Source organism: Symphalangus syndactylus, chromosome 16, assembly GCF_028878055.3.
Source record: "Symphalangus syndactylus isolate Jambi chromosome 16, NHGRI_mSymSyn1-v2.1_pri, whole genome shotgun sequence".
Lineage (NCBI taxonomy): Eukaryota > Metazoa > Chordata > Mammalia > Primates > Hylobatidae > Symphalangus > Symphalangus syndactylus.
The window spans coordinates 44,514,075-44,523,591 of record NC_072438.2 but is presented as its reverse complement, the minus strand read 5'-3'; the positions used below and the strand labels follow the sequence as shown (position 1 = coordinate 44,523,591).

The following is a 9,517-nucleotide window of genomic DNA, read 5'->3' as shown; positions in this document are numbered from 1 at the left end:
CTTTGGGGGACTGTTGGGAAGGCATGACTGATTTTGAAATGTGAGGACATGAGATTTGGGAGGGGCTAGGGGTGGAATGATACGGTTTGGCTGTGTCCCCACCTAAATCTCATCTTGAATTGTAACTCCCACAATTCCCAGGTGTTATGGGAGGGACCCAGTGGGAGTTAATTGAATTATGGGGGTGGATATTTCCCATGCTGTTCTCCTGATAATGAAAAGTCTCACGAGATCTGTTGGTTTTACAAATGGGAGTTTCCCTGCACAAGTTCTCTCTCTCTCTTTGCCTGCTGCCATCCATGTAAGACATGACTAGTTCCTCCTTGCCTTTCACCCTCTCTCATAATTGTGAGGCCTCCCCAGACACATGGAACTATAAGTCCAATAAACCTCTTTCTTTTGTAAATTGCCCAGTCTAAGGTATATCTTCATCAGCAGTGGGAAAATGGACTAATACAGGGGTAATCACTGGTTCTTCCCTGTGTGCACATTAATAGACTTGTATCTCATTTCTCCTATTAATCTCCTTTTGTGAGTTGGATGTTCAACAAACCTTCAGGGGGTGAAACAGAAGATTTCCATCAGCCCCTGTCTTCCCAAAGGCACAGAGGTTAGGGGTTTCTCAAATATAGTTTGGTGGGCAAACGATTAGGGTTGGGGAGCATGTTGATTTGTTGGGTCAGAGATGAAATCATAGGGAATGTCACTTTATGTATTTATATATATGTTTTTCCCCTCTGTGCAAACCTCACATGTATGATCTTTTGTTAAACATATTCAGTACTTTTTTTTTTTTTAAATACACTCATTTGTCTAAACTTGTGGTTCTCAGGAGGTGATTTTTTTGTCCTGCTGCCAGGGGACATTTGGCAATGTATGGAGACATTTTTGGTTGCCACCACTAGGCTGTTGGCAGTAGGGGAGGTTCTACTGTCATCTAGTGGGTAGAGGCCAGGGATGCTCCTAAACATTCTGCAGTGAATAGGACAGTCTCAAACATCAAAGAATTATCCTGTCCAAAGTGCCAGTAGTGCTGAGGTTGAGACACCTGGTCAAACTCAAAGACCAGTAAAAATTTAGAAAGAGAGAGAGAAAAGAAGAGTGCTTTTGAGTCCCCTTAAACTCATGCTTAGTTCTTAGTTGTATTGATGTATTTTTAATTCATTTGCTGTGTTATTTGTTGGCAGGGTAACCACCCAACCACCCACTGCACACACAAAATTGACTCACTGAGACCATAGCACTGCAGTAAAGAAACAGTTTAATTGGCAGAGCTGGCCATGCCATGTAGGAGATTAGGGGTTTTTAAAATGTAGTTTGATGAGCAGAGGAGTAGGGTAGGGGGCATGCTGATTGGTTGGGTAGGAGATGAAATCATAGGGAATTGAAGCTGTCTTGTGCTGAGTCAGTTCCTGGAGCGGGGGTGGAGTGAGATGGGACTGGTTGGCAGGTCCAGGTGGAGCCATCTGGATATCTCAAAAAGCCAATCTTAGCTTCTACAATAGTGATGTTATTTATATTTGCAAGAGTAATTGGGGAAGTTTCAAATCTTATGACCTCCAGAATAATGGCTTGTAATTATTTATAATTCAAACCCCTCTTATCCTCATAACTTGGTGGTCTTTCATTAGTTTTACAAGAACAGCTTAGTTTTGGAGAAAGGCTATTATCATTTAAACTATAAACTAAATTTCTGTCCAAGTTAGCTTGGTCCACACCCAGGAGCAAAGACAGCCAACCTATGGAGCTAAAAGCAAGATTAGAGTCAGCTATGTCAGATTTCTCACTATCACGATTCTGCAAGGGTGGCTTCAACAGTGCCTGTGATTACTTTCATTGTAAAGTAACATATTTTTATAACCCAGTGACAGTAACTAGATGTTTGATATCATCTGTCAATATTAATTCTCTTACCTACCTTCTTTCATATCACATTATTTTAGTCTGAAAGCAAAATAGCTTTCTCCCTTCAGAATTCTGTGTATCTGCTCTCTTCCACGCAAATGGTACTTAGTCAAATACATGTCGGTGATGGCGCTCACATTTTGGTTCATACAGCTATTAAACATGTATTTTCTCTCCAACTAGAGAAGCTTCTTTTGGGCAGGGACAATGTCTCACTTTTCATGACATCCTGAAGGGCCAGGTATAGGACTCAAACAAAAAGGCATCCAATGAATAGTGAATTCATGAATAAAATGTAGATAATAAGTTTATATATTTGAGATGACATGAGCATATGATTTTATGTCCTCAGAGTCCTAATTTGGCCATCATGAATTGAAGGAAAAGCATCTCATTTCCATGACAAAATCTTTCCTACAATAAAAATTGTAAGTAAACTTGCACACATTTCACATGACTAAGTCATGACCAAAAAGAAACTTGATCTGTGACCTTCAGTAACACACTCGATTTAGAAAATGTGAATGGGCTTAATGATTAGTGATGGTTGCTAAAAGTTAAGGCTTTAAAAAATCTTATTTATGTGAATACTAAAGCTGCACACACCTGGAGGTATTAGTTGATGTCCTTGTTGACCTAAAAGGAGGGGCTGAGGCACAAAATATAATTTAAAGACTTTACTTGGGGAAGACAGCTGCTGAGACGCTCTTCCGAGTTGCACTGGGGAGGGCACTCTTAGCTTTTGTTGTAAGCAGGTTTCTAAAGGCAAAGGGAACAAGGAGTGGTCTGATGTAAAGTTCTTTGACAAGAATTCTCATTGGTTTTCAGAGAATGACATTGCTTAATGATTGGCCGTGCACTGTGGGACTGCAGGATATAGTGTTATAGTGCCCGGCATATGGCATTTTATGGCTACTTGGCATCAGTTAGTCTAGAACCCACATGGCAAGTGGCTTCAAGAGATAATTCTTTAGTTCAATGGGGAGTGATGTGACTGCTGTTTCATTCAGTGCCTTTTGGGGCCTGATAATTTAAAGGGGCTCTCATTCTTCAGATAAAAAGTTTCTTTCCTTTTTCCTCCACACCCTTTTGAACAAATTTTCTATTTTCTTAGTTATCATTTTCCTCCTAATAGTCTTCAGAGCAAATAGAGCAACTAAGCCAACCAGAAAAGCCACAGAAAACACACTTTCCATATACCTACTGTCTATTTTCCTCTTAGATGCATACTTGATCCTAGGACAAAAGACTTGTCTCCAAATAAATTGATTTAAAATATGTGAACCATTATATCTTTTACAAAGTGAAGTTTCATAATAAAACTATGTCTACTATGCATTTGCTCTGAGTTTTTAGAACTTTCCAAAGAAGTTTTCTTCTTGCCGGTAAATGCGTATCCTATTTCTACAGCTCTGGGATGGTATCTATTTATTATATATTATTTATCTCTAAAATGTTTTACTAAGCCAAAAAGGAGAAGAACATATCATATGGAACAGTACCCTGTGTAAGGAGGGAAGTGTCAGAGACTCCATAGTATACTCTCAGTGTGACCAGTGACAGCTACTGCCCTGCCCTGAGTTGAGATGTTCTGAAATAGCTATTGCATTTCTATGTGCCCTCTTTTTTTGCCATTATTAGCAAACAGTTTTCATCCATTGGCTGACAAAACTTGAGTAATTGATAGTGCTGGACCTGCAGTAAAGAAACAAGGAATATCAGCCTGAATGTGGAAATGCAAGTTTTAGTGCAATTCAACAGCTATCAAGGAAAAGGTCAAGGACATCTAGGATAAGGGCGGCAGGCAAGCAGGCATCAGTGGAGGCCCTTTGACTTTTTGAAGAGCTTCAGAAACAACACTATAGCCTGGAAAGGCTGATCTACACTGGAAGACATGGTAGCTCCCGGCAAGGAATGACCCCAGTGGAGAAGAGCAACTGCTAATGCGTGATGAAGGATGGATGAGGCCTGGGATGCAATCGGCTCATAAAGCACTGATTACCCGGAGTGTGTGAGAGCTCTCATTTCCAGTAGGAAGTTTCACTGTCTCCAGGGCAAATAAAGGATATGTGGACATGCACACGTGCACGCACACACACACACACACAGAGAGAAAGAAGAGAATGAGAGAGGAATTTCACCCTAGGTGTTTCTTAGGCACCAACTTTAGAATTTTTTTTTTTTTTTTTTGAGATGGAGTCTCGCTCTGTCACCCAGGCTGGAGTGCAGTGGCGCGATCTTGGCTCACTGCAAGCTCCGCCTCCTGGGTTCACGTCATTCTCCCGCCTCAGCCTCTCCGAGTAGCTGGGACTATAGGCGCCCGCCACGACGCCCGGCTAATTTTTTGTATTTTTTTTTTTTAGTAGAGACGGGGTTTCACTGTGGTCTCGATCTCCTGACCTCGTGATCCGCCCGCCTCGGCCTCCCAAAGTGCTGGGATTACAAGTGTGAGCCACCGCTCCTGGCCCCAACTTTAGAATTTAATTCCAGTAAGATGTGATCCATTATCTTGTTTAATCCATCCATTAAACACATCTATTAATAGGTATTAAGGCTATAGCTGCTTAATATTAAAACATAATAGATTAAATACTGCCAGGAAGCAAAATTACTTGGAATTTTCCCTGCCTCCCAGGTTATTTTAAGATATTACTTTTGTTTCTTCTTTAGTCTAGTTGAGCAATTCTCAAAACTTTTTATATATAAGTAGCACTCTCCAGGGTTATAAACATAAAACTGTGTATACTGAATCTTATGAGTGATTTAAGGGCAGTTCAGCTATAATTTGTAAGTTTCCCCTCCTTATTAGCTGATTTGGTTTGGCTGTGTTCCCACCCAAATGCCCTCTTGATTTGTAGCGCCCATAATTCCCATGTGTTGTGGGAGGGACCTGGTGGGAGATAATTGAATCATGGGGGTAGTTTCCCCCATACTATTCCCGTCATAGTGAATAAGTCTCATGAGATCTGATGGTTTTATAAGGGAAAACCCCTTTCACTTGGCTCTCATTCTCTCTTGCTTGCTACCATGTAAAACATGCCTTTCTCTTTCTGCCACGATTGTAAAACCTCCCCAGCCACGTGAAACTGTGAGTTCATTAAACCTTTTTCTTTTTTTTTGAGACGGATTTTTGCTCTTGTTGCCCAGGCTGGAGTGCGATGGTGCGATTTTGGCTCACCACAACCTCCACCTCCTGGGTTCAAGCAATTCTCCTGCCTCAGCCTCCTGAGTAGGTGGGATTACAGGCATGCACCACCACATCCAGCTAATTTTGTATTTTTGGTACAGATGGAGTTTCTCCATGTTGGTCAGGCTGATCTCGAACTCCTGAACTCAGGTGATCCACCTGCCTCGCCTCCCAAATTACTGGGATTACAGGTGTGAGCCACTGTGTCTGGCCAAACCTCTTTTTCTTTATAAATTACCCAGTCTTGGGTATGTGTTTATCAGCAGCATGAAAATGGACTAACACATTAGCTGACTTTGGAATCAAAGCTTGAGTCACATGCTTTCACCATACTTACACTATAAAGAAAAATCCGGATGGATATAATGCACACTAAAAAATGGAGAGGATTTCTTCTTGGTAATGGAAAGTTTTTAAAAGTAAAAAAACTTTTACTTTATTCTTACCTGTATTTTTTACTTTTTCTATAGTGAAGCCCTATTAAATGATAAAAGTTCATGAACAATATTCAATTCATTTGTTCTCCCATGACCTACTTTGCAGACTGAAGATAGAGTTCATTATCAAAAGCAGCCTGGGTGATTCTAGCAGTGAACCCCAACCTGAGCCAGCTCCTGGACTCACAGATCTGCTATTTTTCACTGCAAGACAGGAACTAGTAGGGTGACGGTATTGGGGATAAATTAATCCAGCTGAGGTCAGGCGCAGTGGCTCACGCCTGTAATCCCAGCACTTTGGGAGGCTGAGGCAGGCAGATCACAAGGTCAGGAGATCGAGACCATCCTAGCTAACACAGTGAAACCATGTCTCTACTAAAAATACAAACTATTAGCCAGGCCTGGTGGCAGGCGCCTGTAGTCCCAACTACTCGTGAGGCTGAGGCAGGAGAATGGTGTGAACCCGGGAGGCGGAGCTTGCAGTGAGCCAAAATCGCGCCACTGTACTCCAGCCTGGGAGACAGAGTGAGACTCTGTCTCAAAAAAAAAAAAAAAAAAAAATTAGCCCAGCTGAATTGAGGGATACACCAACTGACTCATTGTGTTACAATGCTAGTTCAGAAACTCCTAGGCCACGCTTGTTCTATCATTCTCTTTGGAATGATCAGTTTTGTGATTTGTACACAAATCATAGTCCTAATACAGTCTGTGTTTTGCTAACACAGTCCTGGTTTTAGCTAACCACACAGTATCATTTCTGCATAGAGGTAAGAATTCTCATTTTTCCAATGCTTAATTGATTCTTAAGGGAAGAGTACTTCGTGTGATAGGATAATTTGGTTTAGGTTTATCATGCTGAGCATCTGATAAGACAAATTAGTAACTCTGCCTGTTTGAAAGAATTTAGAAACACAACCAGTTTAGCCACTCCATGTTGTTCGGCCAGTATACAAACCTGTCTTATGTTCTTGGATTTTTCAGAACCTCTCCCTGTAGAAAAAAACGCCCTTTTTCTTTGCTTGTTAAGTTCTTTTATCTTGGCACATGTGCTCAGAAATTGTAGGTAATATCTAAAAGGGTTAAGAAATATAAACAAAACATCCTTCCAAACAAATCTTCATCAAGTGAAGTTTTATTTGATGTTGAGAAGTCTATTTGTCTAGCAGGAACAATGAAGATCAATGGCCCATCTGGGGGCACTCTCTCCCCAGGAAATTGCAGTGGTTTTCAGCCCAGCCTCTTTCTTCTCTTTGCCTGTGTCTCAGCTGGGACAGCTTTGAAAATCTAGAAGCAGCCATAAAAGGACCCACACAGGAAGTTTCCATATTCTACTGAGAAAGGGGACATAGTTAAAAACAGGTCATTTATTTTTATATGCTCCTCTGCTGTTTTCTCCTCTCTTGCTTATTGTCCCATCACAAAAATTGTGAAGAGGAGTAAAATCTTGTCGCCTTAAGATCCACCTAGATGTAAAATGTAGAGCGATTGTAGTTACCACTGTTCTCTTTAGAAGCAAACAAGATAATTCACATATGTAAAGTAATATGGTTTGGCTGTGTCCCCACTGAAATCTCATCTTGAACTGTAGATCCCATAATCCCCATGTGTTGTGGGAGGGACTCAGTGAGAGGTAATTGAACCATGCGGGTGGTTATCTTCATGCTGTTCACATGACAGTGAGTGAGTTCTCATGAGATCTGATGGTTTTACAAGGGGTTTTTCCCCCTTTTACTCTGTATTTCTCCTTGCTGCCGCCACGTGAAGAAGGATGTGTTTGCTTCTCCTTCTGCCGTGACTGTAAGTTTCCTGAGGCCTCCCCAGCCCTAAAGAACTGTGAGTCCATTAAACCTCTTTCCTTTATAAATTACCCAGTCTCAGGTATATCTTTATTAGCAGCATGAGAACAGACTAATACATAAGAAATGTTGTACACATCAGGGACTATAAATCTGTAGAGTTTATATTAGCATGTAAGTGCACAAGCAGTGGTGTAGGTTCTTGGTTTTGTTGTGTGCTGTTTAGTTCAGCCTGATGAAAAATGATATCACTGCCTTTGCATAGTGCACAAACTTTCTTTGAGCAAGAGCTTCCTTCTCCCTTGGATGGGCCATGGGAGATACTAAAAAGGACAAAACAGGCCTTGTGAACCTAGTGAGATGATAGCATTCTTTAGGAGGTTACAAAAGAAGGTCATGAAGAGCAACTATTGTCCCTGACCCAAATCCCCTAATAAGGTTTCTAGGAGACTTTAATTCAGCATTAAGCTTCGACAGGACATACTTTAAGAAAGGGTAGAACTGAAGGTCTACTCAGGCTAGCTTTCTCTTTTCTGGCAGCATCATCAGGCACATTGAATTTCACATTTTTATTTTATTTTTTAGTTTTTTGAGACAGAGCCTTGTTCTGTCACACAGGCTGGAGTACAGTGGCATGATCTTGGCTCATTGCAGCCTCTGCTTCCTGGGTTCAAGCAATTCTCCTGCCTCAGCCTCTTGAGTAGCTGAGATTACAGTCGCACTCCATCATGCCTGGCTAATTTTTGTATTTTTAATAGAGAGGGGCTTTCGCCATGTGGGTCAGGCTGGACTTGAACTCTTGACCTCAGGTAATACGCCCGCCTTGGCCTCCCAAAATGCTAGGATTACAGGCATGAGCCACCGTGCCCAGCTGAACTTCACATATTTTTAAATGTAAAAAAAGTTTTTAAATGGAAGTCAGTCATTATTTTCTTCACAAACATTTCATTTCACTACAATTCTAGCTTTTCTCCCCATTAAGAATAGAGAGTGTGTTAGTCCATTTTGTGTTTCTATAAAGGAATACCAGAGACTGGGTAATTTGTTTTTAAAAAAGACGTTTATTTGTCTCATGGCTCTGCAGGCTGTAGAAGCACAGCATCAGCATCTGCTTTGCTTCAGGGGAGGCCTCAGGAAGATTTTACTCATGGAAGAAGGTGAAGGGAAAGCAAGTGTATCACATGAAGAGAGAGGGCGCAAGAAAGAGAGAGACAGAATGGGGAGATGCCACACTCTTTTACACAACAAGATCTCAGCTGAACTTATTACCACTCATTACCTTGAGGAAAGCACCAAGCCACTCATGAAGGATCCATCCCCATGTCCCAACACCTCCCACTAGGCCCCATTTCCAACACTGGGGAATCACATTTCAACATGAGATTTGGAGGGAACAGATATCCCAGCCATATCAAAAGGGTTATTTTCAATTGTTATTGTGAACCTGTTCTTTTCTGTCTTGTCAAAGCTTATTAACACTGCATACTCAATCTACAGACAAAATGGTGGACAAGATTGTTGAATGGGTCAGTGAATATCCATCCAAGGCTGAGGCACTTCCATAGGGCTCGACAACCTGTGGCAATCAACAATGGTCCAACCGAGCAACACACATATACCATTGAGCCAAGTATGGTGCTCAGGCAATGGGAGAAAACAGAGACTAGCATGGTGGTATTTTAGGGAGAAAGGGGGAGAAGGAATTAATATTTATTGTGCACTCACCATATACTTGGCACCGTGCTAGCCATTTTAAAAATACACAAAGAAATTACAGGCCACAGCTACTGCCCCTAGGGAACATGCAAGGTAACTGAGGAGTAAAATGCACACACACACACACGCACACGCACACATTTATGCACCCTACCTTACATTCTTTTTGGAACAAACCAAGGCATAAATAACAAAACAATTACTATGACTACTGCTAACAGCTAATACTTATGGAGTGTTTTCCATGAGCCATGTAGAATTGTAAATACTTTATATGTATTAACTCATTTAATCATCTCAATTTAATGAGATTGGCCGTATTATTTTTCCATTTTACAACTATGGAAAGTGAGGGAGAGAGGTAGGCTGGTAAACAGTAGAGCTGGGATTTCAACCTGGGCAGTCATGCTGAAGACCCTGTGCCATTAACCCTATGGAATACGCTGCCTTTGTACATCATATATATACATGAAAAG

The 9,517-nt window shown here is 41.3% G+C and overlaps 1 long non-coding RNA gene across 1 annotated transcript in view; it reads left to right on the top strand.

Annotated features, from left to right (window-relative positions):
- The first annotated feature begins 2,259 nt into the window (after positions 1 to 2,259).
- Positions 2,260 to 9,517, top strand: part of LOC129464558 (uncharacterized) — a 76,263-nt gene continuing 69,005 nt past the window's right edge. The window contains exon 1 of the long non-coding RNA XR_008651635.2: positions 2,260 to 2,333. This is a non-coding gene — a long non-coding RNA (uncharacterized lncRNA). The remainder of the gene's footprint in view (positions 2,334 to 9,517) is intronic.